The sequence below is a fragment of the Hakea prostrata genome, chromosome 3 (assembly GCF_041222555.1).
Source record: "Hakea prostrata isolate BN-2017 chromosome 3, UWA_Hpros_2, whole genome shotgun sequence".
Classification (NCBI taxonomy): Eukaryota; Viridiplantae; Streptophyta; class Magnoliopsida; order Proteales; family Proteaceae; genus Hakea; species Hakea prostrata.
In genome coordinates, this window is record NC_142602.1 from 61,587,306 (window position 1) to 61,615,116 (window position 27,811).

Below are 27,811 nucleotides of genomic sequence, written 5' to 3' on the forward strand. Positions count from 1 at the left end.
TCCTACAAACACCAGTGACCATTCAAAATTTCATTCAAAATTCCACCTTGTCACACCCTTGGTTCCAACTCCCTAGCATCAATCCCTTTACATCCCTTGGAGATCAGTTGTGGTAGGTCCTCGATGCAAGCTTCCTATCGTCAACCCCTTCCCAGTGACGATCGCAGGCACAAAATCAACACGCCTTGGAGTAAATATTTCGGCAATGCTTGAGTTAGATTTAGGATTCTGCAACACCATCCCACGGCTCTTTAATGTCAATCTCTTCATAGTGATGTTTGTGCAAGGATATTTGGTGTCCTTTGAGGGGATTTTTATTGTTATTTCTCAACTAAGCTCAAGACGTTTCCAACCATTACATCCATCCCTTGATTGTGGTGTCAATCTGTCCTCTAATAGTTCTATTTGAGCCACCATGACTACACTGCATGAATCATCGTTGCTCACATCTGAAACTAGGGAAACTTCATTGATTTGAGCATTTGGTTGTACAATCTCTTCTGCCAATGAATTTGCGTTATCCCCAACCGAGAATAGTACTACCTTTGGTTCTGCTTTAGATTGCTCCATCTCATACTCTGAGTCGCCAAATCGAGCTTCCAATGCCTCTGTAAAACTCAACTAGGTTGTGAACGGGGTTCTGTGATTCATCTCATGAAACCATTGCAGAGCCTCGCCATCCATGTGAAACCAAGAAATCAAGAGACGGAACTCCTCGTGGTGCCGTAATAGTTGAAGAAACATCTGGCCGTGGTGATCCATTAGCTTGGATTGCCATCGGTGAAGAGGGGAAAATCTAGGGATGGTTCCTTGCTGTTGCTTCTGCCATGTCAGATCCGGCAGGTCAGACCAATGATACGATCCCGTGTAAAGAGATTCGAGAAGAGAAGAAATCCAGGGGGAGAGAATAGTAGATTAGAAGAACAGGGGATGGGGAAGAAGACGAGCACAGAGACAGAGAAGAGAGAGAGAGAGAGAGTTAGGAATTTGAAAAGTATTCTTCGTTGATGCAACTGTCTTGCCCTCTTACATTTATAGTCTAGGATTAGTAACCATACTAACCCAAATGTGCGCTCACAATTACCCATATCACTGACCATACTAACCCTACATTTTCTTACAATTACCCCCTGTCGTGTACATACCCTATAGACCAGTGCCTTATTAATCATAGCCATACCTAGTACCGTAACACCTTCCATAGTCCTTAAATCGTTTATGAGGTTTGATCTCCTTGAAAAGTCCCAAAATTTTCACCTATCAGGATAGCTATCTCTCGGTTCTGTAAAGTTGGTGGAAGATTAATGGCTTTAACCCATATGTCATATTGATCAAACACCACCTGGTTAACTGGCATGTCTTGGTCCCCTTTTTTCGGAATTATAAGGTGATTTTTTACAACCCAAGGACCTCGATTGAGGGTGGTGTGCATTTCCTATGAGCTCAGAAGTTGAATTAGAAAAACATGGGCTCCAACTTGACAAACTTCTAGGTCTCTCGATATACCCCATGCATTTGCAAGAGAAATAGATACCGTAGCAGAACTGATTCGTTTGGTTGTGATAATTTTCCCGATAATTGAGCTCCCTTGGCTGCTGTTGAAGCCCTGTTTCAACTAGGTTCTCATTTGGGAGAAAGATATTTGGTGCAAAAGCTTCACCTAACACATGTGGGGACGCCATTCTGCACATAAGTAAATCAAAAGCTAAACACAATGTTGAAGAAACAACAAAATAGGTGACCGTAGTGGAGGTTTCAATCCCGATGATTAAACAAAACAACAGAACATAAAGAAAGCCAAAGGACAAAATAGAGAACAATAGAAGAAGTAGATTTCAGAAAAGAATGTTAAAAAAAATGGCATCAAGAGAATATATTAACAATCTTATTTAATGGTTCACCATGCACCCAAAGGTATTTAATATCCTATTTAATGGGTATGTGAAGAGTTGAGCTGCCACCCAAAGACCTGCACAAAGCTTGTTCACAAGAAAATAAGAAAAAGAATAAAAAAGAAGGTCCCAACCCCTCACAGGAAGGAACACCTAGTGGCGTATGGGGAATACAATCCCGACTCCCCCAGCGACACGATATTTACAATATATCGGCGATATATCGCCCTGTGTCGGCGATATATCGTCGAAAAATCGGTGATATATCGCTACATTCGCATATATAACAGTATTTCATTCGTTTTTCGCCGATTTTTTGTTCGATTTTTGCTAAGGTGACATAGGACCTCTACAGGCTTTGGAAAAAACCTTATTTTACAAGAAGCCGGAAGCAGCGGTAGGGTATGGATCCAAAACTCCTTGGCTTGTATTCCATCAAAGGGGCATGTGAAATGGCTTCTCTGGCAGGCACTAACTTGCAAAATTGCAACATCCGAGGGATAATGGTATGTCCAGAAAGGAATATCTACCAAAGGAAGAGGATAAAGCAAGCATGGGGATTATAGGAGACCATCTCTAGTAACTCCAAACCAGAAAAGTAGATAATTCAACATTCTCAAGTGTCCAGAGGCATTGTACATAGTATATAAATTAATAGTAATATATGAAATGAAAATAAGACTCGTATATGGTAGAAAGTTTTCCTTAACCACATTGTGAAGGTTCACCTTAGCATCATAGGACCGATAAAGTTTATATGGACTTATTTGGACCCCCATGGTGAAGGTTCACCTAGCATTGTCAAATTCTTTTTCCCCATAAAATCATTCCTGATATATTTAATCGAAAGGATTTCTTAATAAGATGTAATAAAAAACAAATTAAATAATTCATTACAAACATGCAAAGTACTTTATTTTAAATGATCTCTTACACCACAAATAATACTTTGAAACACAAAATAAAGTGAGATACTAAGTATTTATTGAATGTCATGTCCATCTTGGCCAACATCATCCAATGCAATTGGGATGTTTTTCATTTGAGCTGACTTCAAGAAGGAAAACAAACATAACAAGTAATAAGAAATTAAGACACACGTCTCTATTACCCAACCCTCTCCTTGATCCTTGTAGGGAAACCTCCTTTCATTTTGGTAGTCAAGTGAGCAAAGTAAATTACTTCAAAATCATCCTCTTCCGGCACCACCTAATACTTCCTCATAACTCCAGCCATGACCCTCTTCATCTACAAAAATGCCATTTCTTTCCCTAAACAGACCCTTGGCCCTACTTGGAAGGCTGAATATGTGTATGAATCCTTTCCCACAAACTTCCATTTCTCCAACCACCTCTCTGGGCGAAACTCTTAATCTACACATAGGGGAGGTCTTACTTGATCTCTGGGACCTTCCAAACGTGCCGCGAATGAGCTCTTGATCCACCTTTTGTATCCGTCAATGTCTGAGTGAGATATTCTTCTAAACTTCAACAATTCTCTAGCTTCATCAAAATCACTGTTTATTTTTGTCACACCCCACCCAGCCGGATTCGGTCATACCCGAATACCTGTGGGGGTGATACATCGCAAGACCTAGGTTCAGTGACAATTCCATACAACACATGATATAGCATAATTAAAATGATAAGAATAAATCAAGTTCAAATATAAAGTTATCAAATCTGAATTATCAAAAAGTTACAATCATCCATTATCTAAACTTATTCAAAATGGACATTAGAGTTTAAAAGAAGAATAGTTTGTTGCAGTGGAATTTAAACTAAATTAATTCCCTAATGGAATCCAACCTCATAAGAACAGTACTTGTACGGGCATGAAGCTCCATGCGAATCTACATCTTCTTCAGTCACTCCTTCAAGAAAGTCTGTGAGTGATGAATCCTCCACTTGGAAGGAGTCCTCATAACCTGCAGTATATTCTAATAGAAACAGACATATAAAAATGAATGAGTATTGACAAGATTCTACAACATATCATGCATTTGTACACAAGATTCCACACCACACATATAGCTTGAGTATTGACAATGTAATTAATGATAATGATATGATATATGAATGATTATGATATTATGCTCCTAATTCTATCATGAGGTCTTTATGGTAGACACACATTAAGTATGTACAGTAATCTTCTTTCGGCGGTCTCAGTCACTCTCCCTCAACAAGAGACGTCTATTGAGTTCTCTGCGCTTGTTGAGTAAAGTCCTGTTAAGCCATGGTTGGGGTATAGGTCACCACTCTCTCACATCATTGTTTGGTATGAGATTTGGTGCGTGTCAAGGATAATCCTAGCTCAGTGCAAAGTCATACGGTCTCGTACTACATGTGGTCCGGATATCTCCCTTCATGCCTAGTGCCCTTTTGATTCGATACCTTCCCACCTACGAATGGAATCCTCAACGGGAGGCATCTGTTGGACCCCATTCCTTAATCCAGCGGTCATCCACATACAATGAACAGGATGCTCTCCATGTTCTCTCACGACCACGGGTTGGTTACCGGTCTTGAGCGCCCAGGAGCCCTTATCTATTATATGCAACCCTATCTCTCTATGATGATAGTGGGCCTACTTGACACTCAGGACCCAGCCATTAACATCACAGGTTAACCGGCTTCAATAGCCCTGCCGGAAGGGTGGTAGTACTCATCAGATTACCTAGCCAAACACTTGTAGACACTTAGCATTCATGTATTTAGCTTTAGTTGCATACTCATGTAAGTTCACTAGGGTAATGGGCGAACCCACAACCCTAGTTTGAAACATAAAATAAAAGGAGCAATTTAATTCAACATCATCCATATATCTTCATATCAATAATTTAGGATTTGAAAATAAAAGAAAAACTCAATCCATTCAATCTCATCCACTCATACATTCTCATATTGTTTTCAAAGAATATTGAAAATGGGAACAAACATAGTTTCCTACCTTTCATTCGTGCAAAGTCCCACAGACATAATCACGAGATAATAAATACTAAAGCAAGACAAGATATCAATAATGAAATTTAATTAACATGATTAAACATGCAAGATAAGGTTAAGTATATTCCTCACTTTTCTAGTTAGCATAAGCTCTCCAAAGTTCCACAAAGTCACACTTACGAGTTGGTGATTATAATCAAAATAAACCTAATCATATAAGAAGATCAATAGACATAAATTAGAAGTCAATTGGGTTTTAATAGAGTTTCCAAAATCACCCAACAAAAGCCTAATCTGCCAACTAGGTTCGAACTTGCCGTTCTCAACCTAGTTTTGGCGAAAATCAATATTTTGCCATTGTTCGAAGTAGAATTGAAACGAAACTTTGAGAAAGTCTAATTGGCAGCAATAGGGTCCTAAGGGTACCTTCAATTTGATCTAATTTTGTTTAGATAAAAAGCCCCAAATTTGGCTCTCCAAATCGCTCGCGGGCTTCTCAGAGAGTCAAAACGCAAAATTCTTTCACAACGATTTGCACAAACCACTTTTAAACTGTAAGGAAGCATAAATGTGGCTAAATACAAGCATTCATTAGACCTAACATGCATCAAATACCCAAATCTATCATTCATTGTGAAGAACACCCCATAAAACCAAGCTTAAAGAAGAGGGTTTAAGGATTCTCACATTTTCTAATGATTTCGTAATGATTTGGGTGTCGACACGCTTCCGAATGGTTAGAATCCCTTCCTTCCCTTGGTTTCTCCTCCTCCTTTAGCCTCAGCCTCGTATTAGCCTTGTAAAATGAGAGTATGAAAGAATAGGAACTCAAAATAGGGCTTTAAAGAGGAAAAACCTGATTTTGCCCCGAACTGGGTAGGGGCGGTTGACCTGCCATTCAATTGGCCCAATCAACCGGCCCTGGTTTAGGGGCCAACCAAGGTCCGATTCCGGTGATTTTTGGCTTGGTGGAAAGGTCTTTCGACGCTCTTTATTTGGATACCTTAATCTCATCAATCAAACTCTCTGTCGCCGGTCTATGAACGTGACAAAATCGCCCTTTTTACACGATCGTGATTAATCTTCCCTCATCTCTTAAACTCTAGGAGAGTTGTTGATCATCACAAGGGTCATCCACAATCTTTGGGTCCATTTCCGAACCTTCGGACTTGACTTGAATGGCCCACAGTTGTCTTCGACTCGAGTTTCAAATTCGCGATCTTTTAACCATGGGTTAAAGGGTCAGAAATCTGTGGAATTTCACAATTTTCTTTCAATTCCTAGAATATCCTTATAATAAACAATAACTTAACGATTTTCAATTACAAATTGGACTAATGTATCTAATGAAAATCCAATTTTGGGGTCTCTATGTTTTTCAAACATAAAGTGGTGGGCTAATGCAATTTGCTCAAATAAATAATAGAAGCTTCCTTTCACTATAATCCAACAAAGGAATCTATTTTTTAATAACTCACCTCGAATGGCTGCTGCTAAGGAACCCTTGTAAAGCAAAAGATTTCTAGATACTTTCCACAGACGCATCATCATGGCAATCATCATCAAGGGTCCACACAGCTGCTATATGAATCTTCCTAGAACTGTAGTAGGTGATGAATTGATGATGGGAATTTTGTAATACGGATTCAAACCACACCCATAGGTAGAGGTGTCAATGGATTGATTTTGGGCTCTATTCATTTAGGCTTAAGGTTTCACTAAAACACCAAGTCTAAACACAGGAAACCACTATTGAGAATTTGTTAAGGAATCTACGCAAACACTTGAAAGATTGTTATAATAAAAAACTTTGTCAGAGCTAAAATATACCAAAGGTACTTTCTTTAAGAAATTTAGACACTCCAATTTGTGCAATACGGGTACCAAATGTGTCTTTACCCCCAAGATCAGTCAGCCCAAACCTTTGAGAGAGAGAGAGAGAGAGAGAGAGAGAGAGAGAGAGAGAGAGAGAGAGAGAGAGAGAGAGATTCCTTGTAAAAAAGAAGCTCAAAAATGAGTTTATAAAGAGTCTCAAAAGCTATGGGTGAAAGGGTAAGGTCACCTCCCTTTGTGAGGGTACCTATTCCCTAAGGGAAAGTGCTCCTCCAATGACATCTCTACACTTCCACCTAGCAGTGGGCCTTCCAGATTAGGGCCTATGACAAAATGCGCTTTCCGGATCAAGGCCTGTGACCCAAGACCTAAGTCCCAAGTCCCAAGTCATAAAGAAATATTGATATTAACTAATATATATCTATATAACCATGGTTGGGTCACACTAGGGTTCAGACTTGGTTCACATCACACATGGGCCCACATCATGTTGTGTGATGCAATCCTTGATCCTAAAGATATATTACATATGTCTTCACTATATAAAAACCAAATAACCAGCTCCTTTCTACCCGATGTGGAACTAAAGTTTCCTGTTATAGAAATCATAAGATAAAAGGACATAAATAAAACATAGATTTAAATTAAAATAATATACATAAGTTTTAAACATTTTCAACAATCCCCCACTATGGTTAAAACTTCAAATACAAAGAATGAAAACCCAAGCAAGTAGTGAACACATTAGACACAGTAAGGACACTTTGTTGTAGATGTCTTTCAGACTTGAATCTACACTAGACCTGATGAAGCACGCTACAGAGTATCGGTGAAGTTTGAGTTCTTGAACCTATCCTCTTCAGCGTAGCTGGCTATTCCACCGTTCATATCCAACCGGTCAACCTTCTTGACAAACGCTTTATAAATAAAAGTAGACATTTTATCGGCATTGTCTCGAATCTTGGTCTCATAGATATTGAAGGAAATTTTCTTGTGTGAGATTTCCAAATGAAGGCGGCCTCACCTTCTATATCTATTTAGGTCAACATTAGGTTTGCACCACATCTAACACCCCTTGCATTTCATAAGCTATGCTTGATTAAGTCACTCATCCAATCAACGATATGGTGGTACTACTTTACTATATTTATTCAGAATTGGTATAGTAGTACAAACTCTAGTGACTTTGTTGCTTACCCTTTGAACCTATTTCAGGAATAACTTCTTCACATAGGTTGGGTATTCATCATATGACCTATGTCATAGGTCTTAATCTCATTCCCATAGATGCTTCATTAAAAGCTCTTGTAGGCATAACTTTAGTGAACATATAAGCTAAATTATTCTCTAATTTCACATAATCAGTTGCAATTGTTCCTTCATCAATATATTGTGTTACAAGATTATGTCAAAGACGTATGTGTTTTCTTTTCCCATTATATACCCTATTTGGCCCTTCCTATAATTGTTTTACTGTCACAATGAAGCGATATAGGTGGCATTGGTTTCGGCACAGAGGTATATCTGCAATCAAGTCCCTAAGCCATTCAGCTTCACTTCAAGTTTTTTCCAAAGCTACGAAGTCCAGTTTTTTTCGAGATTCCCCCACCTAGTACAAACACATATTCACTTGTAGCTAGTGTTTCTCTTGAATCCGAGATCCAATTAACATCACAATGTCCATAAAAAACAAAGGGATTTCCACTATAGTGAAGTCCATAATGGATAGTACCTTTAAAATACTGAAGTAACCTTTCAATTCCAAGCCAATGCTTTTAATTAGGATTATGAGTATGCGATGCAATTTTCATTAGATAGGTCACAAATCCAACTATGAGTATCTATTCTAATTTACTAATTCTCCAACATTTTTCTGAAAATTACTTTTCATAGTTAAAGGTGTTTTGAAAGAACCAGAATCATAAAAATCAAATCTCTTAAGCACATTCTTCACATAATAAGCTTGAGAGAGTATAATTTCTCTTTTTTTTTTCTTCTAATAATTCTAATTGCCAGAATTACATCAGCAGTGCCCAAATCTTTGGTGTTAAATAAAGACAACAATAGTTTCTTAGTTTGATTAACTATTTATAGGCTTGTTCTCATGATCAACATGTCATCTACATATAGTAGAATAAAAACACCATTCCCTTGATGAAACTTATTGTACACGCACCTTTCAGCATCATTGATGCTAAAACCCTTCGAAATGAGGGCATAATCAAATTTCTCATGCCATTGCTTGGGTGCTTGTTTTAGCCCATATAAAAACTTGACTAACTTACAAACCTTATTAGGTGGACCAGGGGATACATAACCTTATGGTTGTCTTAAGTAGATTTTATCCATTTCTCCATTTAGAAATGTTGTTTTTACATCCATTTGGTGTATTACTAAATTGTAGATGAATGCAAAAACTCTCACCATAGTTATTCTTGCAATAGGTGCAAAAGTATCAAAGTAATCTATGTCCTTCTTTTGCTTAAAATCGTTGACTACTGATGCGTCCAAAATCTGCTCAGCCCTTAGATCTCCTTGATGATGACCTGCAAAATGAAAGCGTCAGACGTGGCCTGACCGCGGGGGTCGGGAGTCCACCTCCGAAGGCTAAGTCAGTTGATGAACTTAATCACAAACGGCTCTGCTAGAAGCACAAGCTAAAGAATGAAGAACTGGGAAAAGTGATCTAGATCATAAGCCTCTGATAGTTTACGTCTACCAGTGTGTATGTGGATCTGAGTCCCCCCTCACCTTGTAGGCAAGTAAGGTTTATATAGAGTGTACCTTCGAATCTCCTTCGTTGGATGCACTTGAGCCTTCTTCGGGTAGTCGTTGGATCTTATCAGTTAGATCCGTTGAGCGATAGACTTCTACTAGTTTGAGCTAGTAGAGGACTCCTGAGATAACCTCCAAGTTATTTGATGATTATCCCTTCAATGATGATAAGTGACAGCCGCCAATTTGTGCCTGTCGTCATTAGGGTAATTAACCTAATCCATAAGTCGGTATAGGGCGTGCTTGTAGCTGATTTAGTTTTCTTCCTCAGCAAGCTATCTTCTGGACCCGGTTCGCTCGGAAGCGAGTCGATATCCTCCGTCTCGACCGGGGTCGAGGGTCAAACCAAGTATGAACCCGGTTCAATCATATTTCCTCCGTATCACGAGCCCCCGAGACCAAGCGTTCGGTCGATCCCGAAGGCTTGGTTTTTAACTAGGTTCTTCGTCAGGCAATAGTCTCTGCGTATCCCATTAAATGTCATATCACATTTAATGCGGTGGTCACTTTTCCTCGAGCGTTGTGAGGGCAATGCCACGTGTGTCTTTGCAGCCGACCTATCGTGGCTCACGTAACCCAAGCAACGGTTTTCGAACGCCTGTTTAGGATTTGTGAGTTCAAACTTTCAAAATGTCTCCTAATCTCGACCGTTGATGCTGAATCAATCTCGATCGTTTAGATCCCCGAACACTCGTGCGGGTGTTTTAAAAGCGGTTCGTTGTCTTTGTAGGTTTCATTCTTCTTGTCTGGAATTTGAACCTTCGTTGTCTGCTTCGTGCCTTCTCGCTCTCGAGCCTTTGCTTCACTGAATCAGTAAGTTTACTGGTCCTTTTGCAAAGTTTAAACTTCCTGTCTCTAGTCTTTTTTCTTTTTTTTTTTTATACCTTACTGAAACTAGTAATGGCGGATAATAGGGTTTCTCTGGTACCCAATGTCAGTAATAGTAGTGGTAACGAAGCTTTTGCTTCCCTTCCTTCCGAACATTCGGATAGTGATAACAAAACCCTAACGTCCTCTGGCGCGAATTTGCTGAAGTTTCCCAAAAAAGTTTAGGGAGAAAAGCTGAAACTTCCTCCGCCCTTCCTGAGTCTGGATCTTCCAAGACTCCTAGGGTGATTGTCGAGTCTTCTAGGCAGTCTAAACAAACCTCCAGGTCTAATGGCGGACCTGGCTCTCTCCCCTCCGTTTTCAAGGAGGAAACCCTTCTTTCAGCAATCCAGGATTTTGATTTTCCTTCTTCTTATTATATTAGGGCTCCCCACTCTGATGAGAAGGTTGATTCGACCCTTCCGGGTGAGTTTTCCCTGTACATAGATGCACTGGAAAGCGAGGTTCGCTTTCCTTTTTTCAATCCTTTGTTTTCAGCCGTTTTGAATCACTGGGACATTTGCCCTGGAATGCTCCTTCCCAATAGCTGGCGCCTCATCATCGGCTTCTTGGGTTTGTGTTTTGAACTTGGCGTTACGCCATCTCTTTCTCTTTTTGTGCACTTTCATATTCTTTCTATCTCCCATCCTCCCGGCTGGGTTTTTCTTTCCAAACGCAATAAGGTTGAACTTAATTGGAGGGGCAGCATTCTTGCCAAAGGAACTTGCCCTTCCAACCACAAAAGATGGCGCGAACGATACTTTTTCTGTCGAGCGCCTCAATTAGATCTCAACTTCCCGACCGTCTGGAAATAGTGTACTTCCTATTCTAAAAGTAACCGGGGTCTTCCCTTATCCAAAGAAGACGAGGCGGCCGTTAGGAAGATCAAATCAATTCCATGGTATCAGGAGATACATGGACTTGAGGTGGAGTATAACTGTAAAACCCAGCCCTAACCTTGACCCGGGAACCTTGTTATTTGTAGGTCCGATGACCCGGAGTAAAGTAAGAAGCCAGCTTTGGGCCATCCCAGTAGAGGACTTGGTGTTTGGCTTTGAATCCATGAAAGTTGATGATGAAGTTCTATTTATGGAAACTGAATCCTGATGAATATCTGATTAGTTGATGGACTTGGAGTGCTCTCTATCTTGGTTTGAAGGCATTTCTACCTATTAGGTAAGTCACTTGACTTGTGTGCAAAACCCCTTTAGGATTGGATTTGATCTGGGTCTTCAATTCCCTGTTTTGGTCTTGCTGTCAGCATTGGTCGACTGATTGGTCGACTGGGCCAGTTGACCAATCCACTCGACCAATGAGTGCTGTCTTTGGCAATTAGGTTGTTCTTGCTCTATTTAAGTCCAATCTCGAGTCCACTTCGTATTTGCTGCCTCCAAACTCTCTCGAACGAACCAAAGACCTCTCGCAAGTCATCTCCCTTGCATCCTTGGTGTTTTCTTGACGGATCTTCGTCGAAACTCTTCTTTTTGCATCAAAAGGTATGTCTACTCTCTCTTCTTCTCCTCCATCTTTGTTTTTCTTTCCTTTTTGAGTTGAGACAGTAGAAGAGATGCTGCATTCTCTGTTGCAAACATCTCTGAACATGTTCTCATGATCATCCTAAGGATTTGAGGCTAGAACAATGATCTTAACCATGATCATTGTAAGCTTCTGAAGGAATCATGATCAAACCATGATCTAATCTTTGTTAAACTTCTGATTTGAATTCTGATCTCTTTGGATCTTCTTTATTGATCATGTTAGTAGTTAATTACTGTGTTTTCTTTCCATGATCCATAATCTATCAATTTCTAGTTGTTCTCTTCTACCATACTATGTGTTCTTCATGAATCATGATAGTTACATATATGGTAGGTTTTATTTCCTTATTTAGATTTATGCTTCTAAGCCTTGTTCCTTGAAGATCTAAGTATGTTTTCATGATACCATTACCTGAAGCAATGATCCATCCTCCTATTGTTCTTGTCTTTGATTTCTATTTCGAATTCATCAAGATCCATGGTTGATCTAATTATGGTAACTTTTTGTTTCCTAATTTGGATCTTGATATCTTGATTTGATTGGTGTTTTGAGGTCCCCTATATGTTAGATTACTGCTGATGTAGTTTACCCCTTGATTAGTACCCTTTTGAACCACCAAATTCGGATTTCATATCTTAAAACTCTGTTTTTTTAGGCTCTATCGTCGCATTGGTCGATCGATTGGTCGATTTGGACCAGTCGACCAATCCACTCGACCAATGAGTACAAAGAACTCGAATTGGTCCGTGTTGGATGTTTTGGTATCTTTTCTGTTAGGGATCTTTCCTAATATGTTGTATATACTTGTTTAGGACCTTCTTCTCAAGTTTGCCAAGATCTTACTTGATTTCTTAGGATTCCTTTGCGAGTTATAAAAGGTAAGGATGGTTATTTCCTTAATTACATAGATAGCATGAATCTAGTTTCTATATTTGAATATCATAGATATGATTCCTAAATTAGATTCTTACAATGATATACTACTGTTGTATAACTTTGATTACAGTAGCATTACTTATTCATATTGAATTGATTCATGTATGATTTACTTACCAATGTTATACAAGTGATTGTAATTATTGATTTCTTTCCATATATGAAGTTACCATATATGTGATGATATGAATTGATGCATGTGTATGCTTAAGTATGGTTTGGAAAGGAGAGGTGTCCTTTTGACACTTCTGTCCTTGGACTACTACGGGAATATTATGGGATGTTTCCGGAGATGCCCTCTGGACACCTTCCTAAACTGTTGGATGACATATCTAGGATTGTCTAGTAGTGTTTGGCTAGGATGTCCTGTTATGTCGACCCTAATCGGAGGGGTATTGAGACCGAACGACCCGTGGTAGCAATGGGGATTCATGGGCGCTCAAGACCGGTAACCAACCAGTGAGAGGACAGGAATCACATTGTGGGGGCCATTTATTGGTAGGGTTGCATATGGTTAGACTTGGGCTCACGGGCGCTTAAGACCGGTAACCAACCCGTGAGAGGACGTGAGAGCTTCCCGTTTACCATATGTGGATGATCAATAGGGTTGATGAGTCCGTAGTCAGGGACTATGAGGACTCTAGTGTGAAGGATACCGGAAAGGATCGTCGGGGACGAGGAATGGAAGTATCTGGATCTGACTTGATGTAACTAAGTAGAAGACTTGCATTTGGCTAGGTTTTACCCTGACATGCGCCAGTACTTATACCAAATGGTTGTGAGAGAGTGTGTTGACTTAACCCCCTGCCAAGGTTTGTCTTGAGGGATGAAGGACCCATTACCAATCGGCTGCTCAAGACCGGTGAAATGATCCGTGAGAGAATCCAAGATATCTCAAATGGTTGAGGATGTGAGTGGACTTTCCTTAAGAGGTACGGTGCTATGACTTAAAGCATGTCTGCCAATAGAGACCAGCATACATAGAGTTAGATTCATTCATTCATTGCTTGTCTCATATCATATTGCATTTATGTTTGTTCCGGAATCCTGCCATTTATGTTATTATGGATTTTAATCGCCCTTTACCGAGTTTCTTTGAAACTCATTCCTTTATTGTACAATGTTTGTTAGACTATCCTGCAGTGTCTGAGTACTATGACGGTCCCTATGAAGAAGCGCAAGGCGAAGAGGCATATCTCCAGGAAGGTGATTGCGGTTACCACAATTACTCTGAAGATCCCGCGAGTGGTTATGCTCCATACGATGCTTAGTCCGACCATTGAGTGGAAGCGTCCTTGTGCTATTTATGAGATTTACACTTATAAGGATGTTGTCTATAAAGTGGAGAACAATTTAGTTACCCAATGTACTTGCTACTGGGATTAGATTATGTCTAGTTTATTCTTTTAGAGCTACTTTTCCGCTGGTTGTAAAGTGGGATTTTTGCCTCACTTTACTTATCTGTTTGACACTCTGATTATATCTATTATTCTGATTCATTTATGATTCATTCTTTCTTTATTGGATCTATGGTTTGTCTTCCGCACTTTTATTATGATTGTTCATGATTATGTTATTGTTTATGTGGGAGGTTGATCACTCGATACCTGATCTTCGGGCTGTGGATCACACTCTCGGGTATGCCAGATAGGGTACCGGCTGGGAGGGCGTGACAATAACTCCATCCTTCAGTACTGGGGCTTGGATCATTGTGAGCTTCTAACCATCATCCTTTAATTTTACTGAAGTGATACGTCTTTTCATAATTCTGACTCTTGTTCTTCTTTGCAATGCCTCCAAGAATGAACCCCGAGAACCTGCGGGTGAAGGCCGCTAGGGCCGTTGTGACAGCCGAGCAACGGTCGCCCAGAGCCTTAACCACTGATCAAGAAGCTTATGTTCCCTCTCCCGACCCTTCTCACAGGGGTATCAGGAACATCAGGCCCGTGGCTGATGCTTCGGGTAAAGGGAAGAAACTGATGGTGGAGAGATCAAATGTTTCCTCCTCCGCTCGAACCAAAAGGAAGCACGATATAGTTGATGCTTCCTCCCATAAAAAATCCAAGAATTCCGAGGATTGTGAGGAGGTCTTTACCCCTCAGTGGACCTTGAAGCCGACCGATAGGGTGACACAAGACCCTGAGAAAGCTGCAGAATGGAGCTCTCTCAGTCTTATACCCTCTGATCGTTTGAAACCCTGGACGATGATGCCCTTGTTAGTCAGTCCACAAGGTACCGGTCTTCCTGCTTGTTCATTTTTTTCATAATCTCTTATGACTTCTTCTGATAATCTCCTTTTCCCCAGGAATGTTGTGTTGAGCTTTTATCAGCACATGGAAGCATTAAGCCGGGTTGGCCGCAACGGCTCCTTGCTGCAGACCTGTGAAGAGAATTTGGCCAAGGCCAATTTTGAGATAGACCGACTGACGGCAGCTGCCAAGGAGCTGCAGAGAAGGCATGAAGAGGAACTGAACTCCCTAAAGGAGGCCCTCGACTCTTCAACGGCTCGCGCTGTTGCTGCCGAGCGCGAGGCTAAGAAGCAGAAAGCATCTACCACTTTGTTCGGTGACAGACTTGAATTTAAGTGTGCGAGAACGAAGAATACTTGAAGTTGGCGATTCCCAGCAAGCCCGAGCATATCAAGCCAGAGCTTCGAAAGGATTGTGTTCGGAACTACCTGAACAACGTACCTTTCTCCAAACTGATGGGTGCTTTCAACATCCAAGCTTACCATTTGGGGCAAAATGACATCTGGGAAAGAATTCTTGAATCCAAACCTTCCTTCAATATAGCTCCCTTTTGTGAGGTGTGTCACAAAGAGGTCTTCGGGAAGTTAGACATGGATCACCCTAACTGGGCTCTGGAAGAGGATGATCCTTTTCTAGTTGACCCAAAATATGAGGAATATCTTGCTGATGAACCGCCACTCCAAGAGGAAAAGTCACATGCCGAGTCACAGGCTGCTGCTGAAGAGGACTCTGACAACGACAATCCTGAGGAAGGCTCTTCTTAGGATCCTGAGAAAAGCTCTCCTGTACAAGGCTCCTCGGGCAATAATGAGGAAGAGGCTTAGGGAGTTATCTTTTTTTTTTTGTAAAGATTGACCTCCTTGTTAATGAATAGATACTTCTTCCATGTTTGCCTTAATACTTCCTCGTCTCATATCGAAAGCTTGTCTTGAATATCAAAATATAAATGATAAAACTTATCACTTAATCTTCACATTCCTTGACGAATGATAATCTTGTAAAGGTATCATGAAGAGAAGTTTTGGAAAGATGCCTTAGCCTTTATTCTTCCTTACTTCTTCATTTATTGCAAAGTCCACACGTTTCCCTTCTGCTACCTGCGAAGTCCAAACGTTTTCTTGCTTTGGTATACCATTCATTGTTTCCAATGAATTGGTAATACATCCATTATCCCAATGGCGGTGCGACGGTTGGAGGTATCTTGTATCAGGTGCTCATTTCCACGTGGCCTCCTTTTGACCGTTGATCTTGCTTGTTGAAGATTTCGAAGCGTTTTTTCGATCTGGGCCATTGGTTGCCTTTAGCTCTCAACCGTCGTCTTAATACCTGAGGCTATTTAAAGCCTTCGTGGGTACTCTCCTTCTATCCTGCTATCTGCAAGTTAGATTTGCAAAAGAGACATTCCGTCCTCCTGCTTGCTTCCGTATTCCTCGAACTCCAACAATAACTCTATCAGCTTATGAACAAGTGAGCTATTTGCTATCACCAATCTCTTCCCCTTCCCCCTGAGTAAACTGCACAGTAGTAATACTTGGGGTTTATTTAATGGGTATTCTGAGTAATGCATATCTGACAGAGAACTAGGGTTTTCCTTCGTTTTTTGTGTTGTTTTTTTTGTACTAATACGGCTCTTGCTGTGTATACAGTGGCTCCCAGAATTGATCCGAACTTTATTAGAGCGAAATCTTGTAAGAAAATCGTTCCATCAGCGGTTGGGTCCAGTGGGGTGGTTTCATCTTGTGAATCCTCTAAACATAAGGCGACTGCTGTTGGTGAATCTTCAAGTCAGATTCCCATAGCTTCTATTGATGTCACCCCTATGTCTCTTCTGCCTGAAGTGATCGCTCGTTCTTCCCAGGAAGATCTTGATCACTCCGTTGTTGATGGCGCTGTTGATGCCCCTGCTGCAGAGACCGTTCGTGCATCCCCGAAGGAGACCTTTCGGGCATCTGAGGCAACTATGTTGGCGTATGACGAAGGTGCGGTCCCAGCAGGTGCTGCTTCTATTTCCAACTCTAGAGCTTGTTTGACATCCTCTGCCTCCCGTTTGGAGCCGGAGGATTTTGCCACTAGGAAGCGTCGTCGGTTGGCAAGCGATGAAGCTCATCCTTCTCTTGATGTAGCTCATCCTTCTCATCCTTCGCCTGAATTAGTGTCAAACGAGTTTGACAAAGGGTTGGAATGGTGCACTGCTGCTCGAATGCCTTCTGAGAGCGCAGTTCTTTCCAAACTTCCAAACGAGGTCTTTTTGAAGTCAATGGTGATGTAAGTCTTTCTTCATTATCTTGTGATTCTGAAGGTTACTCTTCTGCTCCTGTTTTAACTCGGAAGTTGTTTGCAGGAGTCTTACTGGTAACTTCCACAACCATGTGGAAGCAGCCTCTAGGCTCAGTAAGCTGAGCAATGAAGTTTCCAGGCTTCGGGAAATCTCTAAAGCTAAAGACGCTGAGATTGCTCGCCTGAGGAAATTAGCTTGGGAGGTTGCAGGAGAAAAGAATTCGGTGATTGATCGTCTCCGGTCAGACTTGGATGATGCCAGGGAGAAGATCCGGCAACTGGAGCGAGGAGTTGGAAAGTCAGGAGCCAAAGGATCTGAAGCGTTACCTCAAAGGCAGGCTGTCATTCCTTTGCCCGAATCCCTTCCAACTGACGTTTGCAGAGCCTGCGTCTTCAAGTATTTACACAGTAAGCCCTTTGTTGATATGCTGAATGCTTATAACTTGTAGCGTACCGGGACGGTGAGAACGAAGTATGGGAATCGATACTAAGGAAAGATCCTCACTTTGATACGACTCCTTACAGTGTTGTTTGCCATCCTGAAGTGTTTACCAACCTGGGTCTTCCTTCTCCTGACTGGACCAAAAATAAGATTGATCCTCCGCCTTTTGATCCAGACATTATGCATTTCCTGGAAGATTATCCTGTTTATTCTCCTCTGGAAGGATTCGATTATGAAGAGCTCGCCTTGAACGCAAGTTTGGTCGAGAACCATACTTCTTTTGGACAAGCTGGACAAAGAGTATGAAATTGCGGAGGATTTTATACATATTGAAAGGGACGCCGCTAGATATAGCTGTAAGATTTCCCCCTTCTCTGGTCGGGACAAAAGTGGTGGTTGTCCCAGTGCCTCCTTTAACTCCTCGAAAGCTTTCTGGCATTCTTCAGTCCATTTTGCTTCCTTGCTGCCCCTTAAATCTTTGAGTGCCTTGAAGAATGGTAAACACTTCTCTCCAGATTTGGAGATGAAACGATTCAAAGCAGCAATTCTCCCTGTTAAACACTGTACATCACGAACAGTTTTGGGAGCCTCCATGTCAATCAGAGCTTGTATTTTGGCAGGATTAGCCTCAATACCCCTCTGTGACACCATGAAGCCCAAAAATTTGCCTGAAGAAACTCCAAAGGTGCACTTTTCTGGATTCAGCTTCATTTGATACTTTCGCAGTACCGAGAATACCTCAGTTAAATCTGCAATATGATTTGCTTTTGTAAAGCTCTTTACTAGCATGTCGTCAACATAAGCTTCAACATTCTTCCCGATTAAATCCTTGAAAATCTTGTTGACGGCCCTCTGATATGTAGCTCCTACATTTTTTAGGCCAAGTGGCATGACTTTGTAATAGTAGCTTTCACGATCAGTCATGAAAGCCGTGAACTTCTCGTCTTCCTTATTCATAAGGATTTGATTATACCCTGAGTAGGCATCCATGAAACTTAGAGTTTCATATCCTGTAGTCGCATCTATCAAGAGATCAATCCGAGGTAACGGATAGCAATCTTTAGGGCAAGCCTTGTTGAGGTCTGTGTAGTCTGTACACATCCTCCACTTCCCATTTGCCTTCTTGACCATTACCACGTTGGCTAACCAAGTTGGGCATAGTAACATTGTCGAGAGATCCTCTGGTCAGAGGAAACTTGACCAATTCCCATGTCAGTCGGGAATTTTATCTTCAGGTGTTTCGTCGAAACAATAGCACCTATCTTGGATAAAGATGGTCGCCCGATGATAACATTATAAGCTGGCAGTTCCCAAACCACCAAAAAATTGATTCGGAGGTCGTCTCCTTGGGAAAACTTCCAATAGATAAGTCCAGCTGGACAGATCCTTCCGCCACTGCAGATGATTCTGCAAAACCATATAAACGCGTGGATGATGGCTCCATCAAGTCCTCATCCACCCTCAGCTTTTGATACACTTCATAAGAAATTAGGTCAGCTGCAGACCCTGTATCAACCAAAACTCTATGCACTTCTCGGCGCGCAATCTCTACCTTGATGACTATGGCATCATCGTGAGGTAGACAAACGCCTCTTTCATCCTCCTCGCCAAAGGTGATAGAATCTTCACCGTTTGGCTTCTTCCGCTTCTGCGTCTCTCCGGTTCCGACAAATTTAGATTTGGTCTTTAAACTCCGAAGTGATTCGGGTTCTGGACCTCCGAAAATTGTAAGGATTGGTGATCGAGTAGCATCAATCACCTCCTTGCCTTTCTTAGACTTCGGAGCCTCCTTTGATCGTTCTGAACTAACCGAACGATCTCTTTTAGGGGCAGCCCCGCGTGGCTCACTTGGCTCCTCCCTTCTTCTGCTAACAAAATTGGACAAATGTCCCTAAGATATTAATCTCTCAATATTTGCTTTTAGATGACGACAGTCATTCGTATAATGACCATAGTCCTTGTGGAATCGGCAATATTTTTCTCGATCCTACTACTCTCCAGGCTTCAAAGGAATTTTAGGTGGCCACTTTAAAATATTTCGCCTTTTGATGATATTTAGAATATCAGCCCGAGGAGCATTCAATGGAGTATACTCACTTTTACCGGGAGATCTCTGCCGCCAAGCCTGAGGTTTTCCAACCTAATCGCGAACATTCTTCTTTGGCTTCTGCTTTTGCTCAGAGCCTTTTCTGTTCCTTAGTGGAGGCTTTGTTGTCTCCCTGGCGTGCATCTAAGATCGCCATGACTTCAGCCTGGCTTCGGCACCTCTGTACCAACTCAGCATAAGTTGCAGGCATATCCTGTAGTAATAACTCCAGGAGTTTCCGGTTAGTGAGTCTAGTGAATAGAGCAGTTTTTGGTACTTTCTCATCCAAATTCTCTATCTCCATCATTACTCTGTTGAATCTTTTCAGATACTCTCTGATCGATTCGCTCTTTCCTTCTCGGATGGTAAACAAGGTTTCTTCCGTTTTCTTGACCTGGATTCCACTATGGAATCGCCCTATGAATTTGCGCGCCAACTCATCAAAGTTTACGATCCTTCCAGATGGAAGGTTCGAAAACCACTTTTGTGCCGCTCCGGTGAAGGATGAACCAAAAACCCTGCAGAGAATTTCATCAGAATTACCTGCAATTGCCATGGTCTGTTGATAATAGCCGATGTGGGCCGTAGGATCTCCGGAGCCATCGAATGTAGAAAAGGTAGGCAAACGGAAGTTGTGGGGAAACTGATATCCCGCAATTGGCTCGGCAAAGGGGGTCTTCCGAATAACTGAGTAAATATCCTCGGTTATCCTTCCCCTAGCCAACTGCACTAGTTTTTGATTGATGTTGGCCAATTCCTGACCAATCTGAGTCAGGTGATCTTCAGCAATATGATCACGACCTCAAACAACACGATCATTCCGAGCTATTCGATCATCACGAACGGCCCGTCCATCACGAACATTCCGCTCATCGCGAACTGCTCGATCATCACTAACAATTCGTCTAACAGTCGGCGAGTGAGTCCTCACCCCTGTATCCAACCTTGTATTTGAATCGGTTGTACTTTCCTGTGGTCTGTCGAACCGATCATCCCGCCTAGGTTGATGGTCCATCCTCCTAGGCCCTCGGTCACCTTCACAAAAGTTTTGACCGATATTCCAATCATCAGCCAATCTTTGATCACGTGGCAATGCACGCCTCCCTAAATTGCGATGATCAGGCTCTTGTGGTAATACCACTCGTCTGGTGAGCATGCGGAGTGCTTGACTCACCTCCAAGAGTTGAATCTTTACCTAATTCAATTGATCTTGGAATGTCTCTGGAGGATTATGTCCTCCCTGACCACCATCTACCTCAAGAGGTGGTAGACTTCCTTGGGGAATATCTGAGTTATTCTCCCCAGGAATTTGAACACCGGTATCGCGTTGTGCAGTGGCTGCTGCGGCTGCTGCCGATCTAGTCACCAAGGCTATACAAGTAATTCCCACAAACGGCGCCAAATGATGCGTCCAAAATCTACTCAGCCCTTAGATCTCCTTGATGATGACCTGCAAAATGAAAGCGTCAGACGTGGCCCGACCGCGGGGGTCGGGAGTCCACCTCCGAAGGCTAAGTCAGTTGATGAACTTAATCACAAACGGCTCTGCTAGAAGCACAAAGCTAAGGAATGAAGAACTGGGAAAAATGATCTAGATCGTAAGCCTCTGATAGTTTACGTCTACCAGTGTGTATGTGGATCTGAGTCCCCTCTCACCTCGTAGGCAAGTAAGGTTTATATAGAGTGTACCTTCGAATCTCCTTCGTTGGTTGCACTTGAGCCTTCTTCGGGCAGTCATTGGATCTTATCAGTTAGATCCGTTGAGCGATAGACTTCTACTAGTTTGAGCTAGTAGAGGACTCCTGAGATAACCTCCAGGGATGATTATCCCTTCAATGATGATAAGTGACAACCGCCAATTTGTGCCTGCCGTCATTATGGTAATTAACCTAATCCATAAGTTGGATTAGGGCGTGCTTGTAGCTGATTTAGTTTTCTTCCTCAACAAGCTATCTTCTGGATCCGGTTCGCTCGGAAGCGAGTCGGTTCCCTCCGTCTCGACTGGGGTCGAGGGTCAAACCGAGTATGAACCCGGTTCGATCATATTTCCTCCGTATCAACTACAAGCCTGGCTTTAAACTTATTCAATGAACCATCAGGTTTCAATTTCTTTTAAAATATCCACTTAGTTTCTAACACATTTGAACTTTGAGAAAGATCTATGAATTCCCAAGTGTGGTTAGCTATAATGAAATATAGTTCACTCTTTATAGCTTCCTTAAAGAAAACAACATCTATTGAAATGATTGCTTCACTATATGAGAGGGTCATTGTCTATAAGATAGACTATCCACTCATCAGATGAAAAATTAGCTTTCCTTTGTCTTTTGCTTTTCCATACATGATCTTCATATACATTTGGAGTAGGCATTAGCTCATTTCCACTGCTTTGTGTCCGTTCTTGAGACAAATTAGTGGCTTTAGCAGAATTATTTCCATGATTTATATTGTTACTTCCAGTCTCACTATCAAACTTATTAAATTTGAGCTAAATATTTTTTTCAAAAAATTAAGCATCCCTTGTCTCAATTATTAAATTTTCCTCACAAATATTTTCAATGGTTCTCTAAACATGCAATGGTATGTAGAGCTATGCATTGCATACCCTATAAACACACAATCAATGGTTTAGGACCAATTGTTTTGCTTTTAGGTTCTGGAGTTGCCGTTTTGACCAAACAACCCCATATCTCAAGTGTTTAACACTAGATTTCCTTGAATACCATTTTTCATATGATATCATTCTAGAAGGCCTGTGAGGAATTTTGTTTAAAACATAACACAAGCATTCATCATTTCTTTTAATGAATGCTTTTTTCGTTAAGCTATCCCATTATATTATGGCGATATGGGGAAATAGTCTCATGAATAATTCCATTTTCTTCGAAGAATTTATTAAGGTTAAAGTTTTCTAACCCTCTGTCAATCCTTAGCCTTTTGAATTTTTTTTTCAAGTTGATTCTCTACTTCTACTTTATAATAAGACAGAAAAGGCATTTCTGGCATCATCCTTAGATTTCAGTAGATATATCATAGCATATCTAGAACAATCATCTATAAAGGTGATATCATACTTATTACAACCTCTTGATTTTTGTGATTTGAAGTCACATAAATCACTATGCACTAGTTCCAACAAATTCGTTTTCCTAACCACTGACTTATGAGAAATTAGTCTAGGTCCATTCAATTCGGACTAACGGGCCACAAACGGGTTGGCTTGAACCAGCCCTAAACTGTTAAGTTCTTAACCCTCTCAGCCCATAGCCCGTTTATTAGGCTTCAATTGGGGTTGGCTCATGCTATAAAGGGCCGGTTCAATTTGGTCTTAAATGTCCGGTCTATAAATTGACACCACTACAACCCATAGGAGACAAAAAATAGCTTGTATTTTGTAGTCGAAATTGTGATATGGTAAAGCCACTGTTGCTCCTCAGGAGGAGACCATCTTGATAATTCTCCAAATATATTATTCTAATATTTCCTTTAAATGCTACGACTTTGTCACTTAAATATTTTGCACTCTAGGCACATTGTTGTTTTCCAAGAGTTTGTTTTTTTTTTAATCTTTAATATAATTTTTAGGGTAAATATCATTTACCTCCTCTCTTAATTGACCAAATGATACTTAGACCCTCACTTACTTGGTTAATAACACTTATCTCTTCTTTTAGCAAAAGTATCAAACACATCCCTTATGTTAACTTTTTTCAGTTAAGTTATACTTTTACTGATAAATATTTTTCCAAAACCCTAATCTTCACTTAACTAAAAAAATATTTTAGTCTAAATCTCAAATTACTCTCAATTAATATCATTGTTAAAATCCCAAAATACTTTCAATTTCCTTGGTAGTTAAAACCTAAACTATCCTCAATTAATTTTATTCTTAAAATCTAAAATACCGTTATGTTTTTTTATCCAAATGTTTCTCTTTCATTAGAGGGGAGAAAAAAGGAAAAATAAAAAAATAGATGTCTTTCTTTCTTTCTTTTTTTTTTTTTTTTTGGAAAGAAAAACATCTAGATTAAAGAACATAGAAATATTTTGGGATTTGAAGAATAAAATTAATTAAAAATAATTTAGAGTTGTAGCTACTAAGGTAATTAAGGTATTAAACGATTTTAACAATCATATTAATTGAAGGTAATTTAGAATTTTCCAAACCTTGACCTTGGCTCGACCTTGACCCTAAACCCTTGCCCTACTTGGAAGACTGGATATGTGTATGAATCCCTTCCCACAAACTTCCATTTTCCTGTGACCTCCTCCTTCTCCAACCACCTCTCTCGCAGAAACTAAGCCCAATCTTTTCCCCCACAATGACTCCATCCTTCCCATTGCATAGGGGTGATATATCACTTACATTCCTTTCTTCACTATAGACCCATCTGGCAACACTTCGCCACTCACTGCTTGCTTGCCGTCTGAAGGCACTGGTGGGTAAAGCGTCATTGTCTCCCACAAAGCTGCATGCGTGCATACCATATTCTTCACCTCATTGATATGATGAAGTCCTTCGGGTTTCTCCTTCAGTATCTCCTTCAATATCTCATTTTCTACATGAGAATTCTTGGAAATCAACTAGAAGAACCATGTCAAATGCTGCTGATGTAGTATCACGACCAACTAAGATAAAGCTAATCACCATGTCTGTTACAAAATTCTCATCCAAATGGCTGGAGTTCAAGATTCTTGAGAGAATATCCTCTGTTTCTATTGAAGAGTTCTCTTTTAGCTCTTGTTTCTTTTCTCTTACAAGACAAGCTACAAATTGACGAACTTTTGAAGCTGCTATTTGCAATTTCTTCTCTGAACCAATGTCAAGTGCCCTTTTCGCTTTCCACACCCATCTAAAGATAGAACCAAGTACCCTACTGCTTAATAGTGTATCTTCTTCAAATGCGATTGCAAACTCAACTTCAGGTTGTGGTAATGAATGGGAAAGATACTTTGGGTCAAAACCAAAAGCAATTTTGCATATGTTATTGATGCGTCCAAAATCTGCTAAGCTTTGAGATCCCTGGGGAATGACCTGCAAAACAAGGTTAGACATGGCTCGACCTTGGGGTCGGAAGGCCACCTCCTAAGGCTAATTTAGTTAAGGAACTGATCACAAAGCGCTGGCAAGTTGCAGAGCAGAAATCGAATATGAGAGTAAGGGAAACGATTCAGATACCTATTCTGTGCGTAAGCTATTTGTTTATATAGGTTTACCTCTTGGTCGTTGGATTCGTTCATGAGCCTTCTTTGTGGCCGTCCGATTGTAGGGTTTTTCCCATTTTCTCAGGGGTGGAAGCAGTTTCCTTATGAGACACGATCTCTCCCCCCACATCAATGGTAGTTTCCATGTTTAGCACAATTTCCTACTCCTCAGAGTAGTAGTAACCGTTTATAACTTAATCACGTATCATGAATTTTTCGGGGTTACGTCTATATTTGTAACTATAGAGTCAAGCATCTTCACGCAACTGGTCCCGACCATGCCATGGCCGTTGCTAATTAGGATCTATGACCCGACCGTGGTTGAGTCGTATTCGACCAGAGTCGAAGATTGAACCAAAGATAGACCCAGTTAGGCAACAACTTTTCCGACGGTGGTTAAACCAGGTTCGGTAATATTTTATCCACAACAGTTATCAAAAGCAAATCTTTGAAGGATGTCTTGTAGATCAAGTGTGGAGTTTTGAGTGGTGGTTGTGTAGAAAAGAGGAAGAAGATGATTCGAGAGCTCATCTTCCACCACTGTACCGATGAATTTCTGGAGGGATTTGGTGTTGAATGCAGGACTTGAGATTTGTCCCTGAAACTTCCAGCTTTCACCATCAATGTCGAAGATGCCAGAACCAAGAAAACTAGAAAGGCTCTCATGAGAAAAACTACCTTTTGGGTAGAGGAAGAAATGGGACTTAAGGATGTGTTGGACATCAATTTTGCTTCTGTAGTGCGTAATAAATGTGCACTACGGTGGCGAGAGCCGTCCGATCTAATCGGACGGCTCGGATCATCCTCCCCATTAAAAAATCAAAAAAATCCATTACCCACCTCATTAAGTGTGTGAACAGAGTTCGATCTGTTCGGTTCGGTCTGATGCAAACCAACCGGTCCATCTGGGCGGTTCGACTGGGTTTAGTATATCTTATTAATGGTGTATTACATACTACCAGCCTATACGTATATACGGTTGTACAGTAACCGTATATACAACCAGTTCAAATTGTTTTGAAATTTACGAAACAAACCCCTGTTCTAAATCACCCCGCCCATTTCATTTTCATTTGTGTTTTCGTTTTTGGCTAATCTAAAGCAACCTTACCAAGCTGGAGAAGAAACCGAAGGAGAGAAGAAGAAGAAGACCCCTTTGTGTTTTTGTTTTTGGCTAATCTGAAGCAACCGTACCAAGCTGGAGAAGAAATCGAAGGGGCGTCGTTAGTTGAGAACGAAGAAGAAGAAGAAGCAGAGGAGAAGAAGTGGCAGTTGAGAACGAAGAAGAAGAGGAGAAGCTCCAACTTCGATTTTGAGAAATCTAGGGCTGAGATTGTCTCGTCTCGTCTCTGCGATTCTTCGATCAAAAGGTAATAACCAACTCTTAAAACCCTTACCAAGGAAATTCCTGATGATGTGGTCGAAACCCTGATTTTGTCGTTGATTAAAGCTGAAAAATGCTCTGTAATAACTTGGTCGGTTTCTTTTAGTATTTGTTGTTTTACCTTTTTGTGGGGTTGTGGAGGGGTTTAATTTTGTTGTTCTGTGTACTGCATAAAATTGATGCATTTGGGTATGTGTGTCTTAATGGTTCTCATTTCAATTGGTAAATCCTGTAGAGAGAATGGTTAGTTTAAATTTTTCGAGCTGCTATTTTGAACGGTGACCTTGTATAATGAAGGGTGACTGTGTGTATCTGGGTTGTCATTTGTCTCCTTGTTCAAGTGGGTTTAATTGGTGCAATTTGTTTATCTATTTATTGTAAGTCTTGAACAAGTTTACCCCTGGGTCAGTTGTTTGATAGGTGTGGTTAGTGGCACATTTCCTTTCTAAAAGTATGTGAAGAACACTTGTGCATGAGTAGCATAACAGTCTGTTCCTTCGAGACCCAGTCTATTGCAGCTTGTTACAACTTTATTGTAAATGTCCCAGAAGTTTTTATCGAGGTTCGTTGTTCTATTCTTGAGTATCGTGTTAATTGTAATTTCATCGAAATCTTGTATCACAAAGAATGTAGCCAATGAATGGAATCCTATTGATTACTGGATGTTGAGGAGAGTACCAGCTTGCAATTTCTGAAGTCAAAGTAGAATTGAAGTGTCTTTGCCATGGTTTCAACCCCTACATGCATGTAATGCCAAAGGTTAACCTCATATCCCTCGGAGAGCTGTGTCTACATTCATTTTATGAACTTTGAACTTGAAGTGAAGAGTAATCGGTTTTTATATAAATTTGAACCTCATAATCTTTTTGAAGGCTATAAATAACCTACTCATGCAATGTAAATTTCAGATATGTTGACTGAAATTTTTATTTGAAAAGATACTTGAGAGGAGTCATGGGATCCCAAGGTAGGTGACCTGTGGCTGGATTTGTGACTGTGTTTCTTCCTCCTGCATTTTATTTCCCTTTATGTGGACCTAGGTTTTCCCTATTTGGTTTTGAAAGGATCCATGTAGCTGGCCCCATTTAGTTGGGATAAGGCTTAGTTTGTTGTTGATTTGTTGTTGTATAAAACTTGTAAGAATTAAAAACAATAATCAGATGATGGTCTTCTACACAGTCAAAATTTGGTTGGACCCTTTTGTTTATTATTTTACGGTTTAGGGCTGCATGTTAAATTTGTTATAGTTTACTTTAATTTGTGTTAAATGTTGATTATCCAATATGTTTTTTGATATGTGCAACAATTAGAGTTGGACTAGTATATGGGCCGTAAGATGGCAGCAAGTGGAAAGCATGTGCCAACAAAGCGGAAGGCT

At 40.7% G+C, this 27,811-nt stretch overlaps 1 pseudogene; it reads right to left on the minus strand.

Annotated features, from left to right (window-relative positions):
* Positions 1-327: 327 nt before the first annotated feature.
* The window catches only part of LOC149022668 (cytochrome P450 94A2-like), a 67,198-nt pseudogene continuing 39,714 nt past the window's right edge, over positions 328-27,811 (minus strand).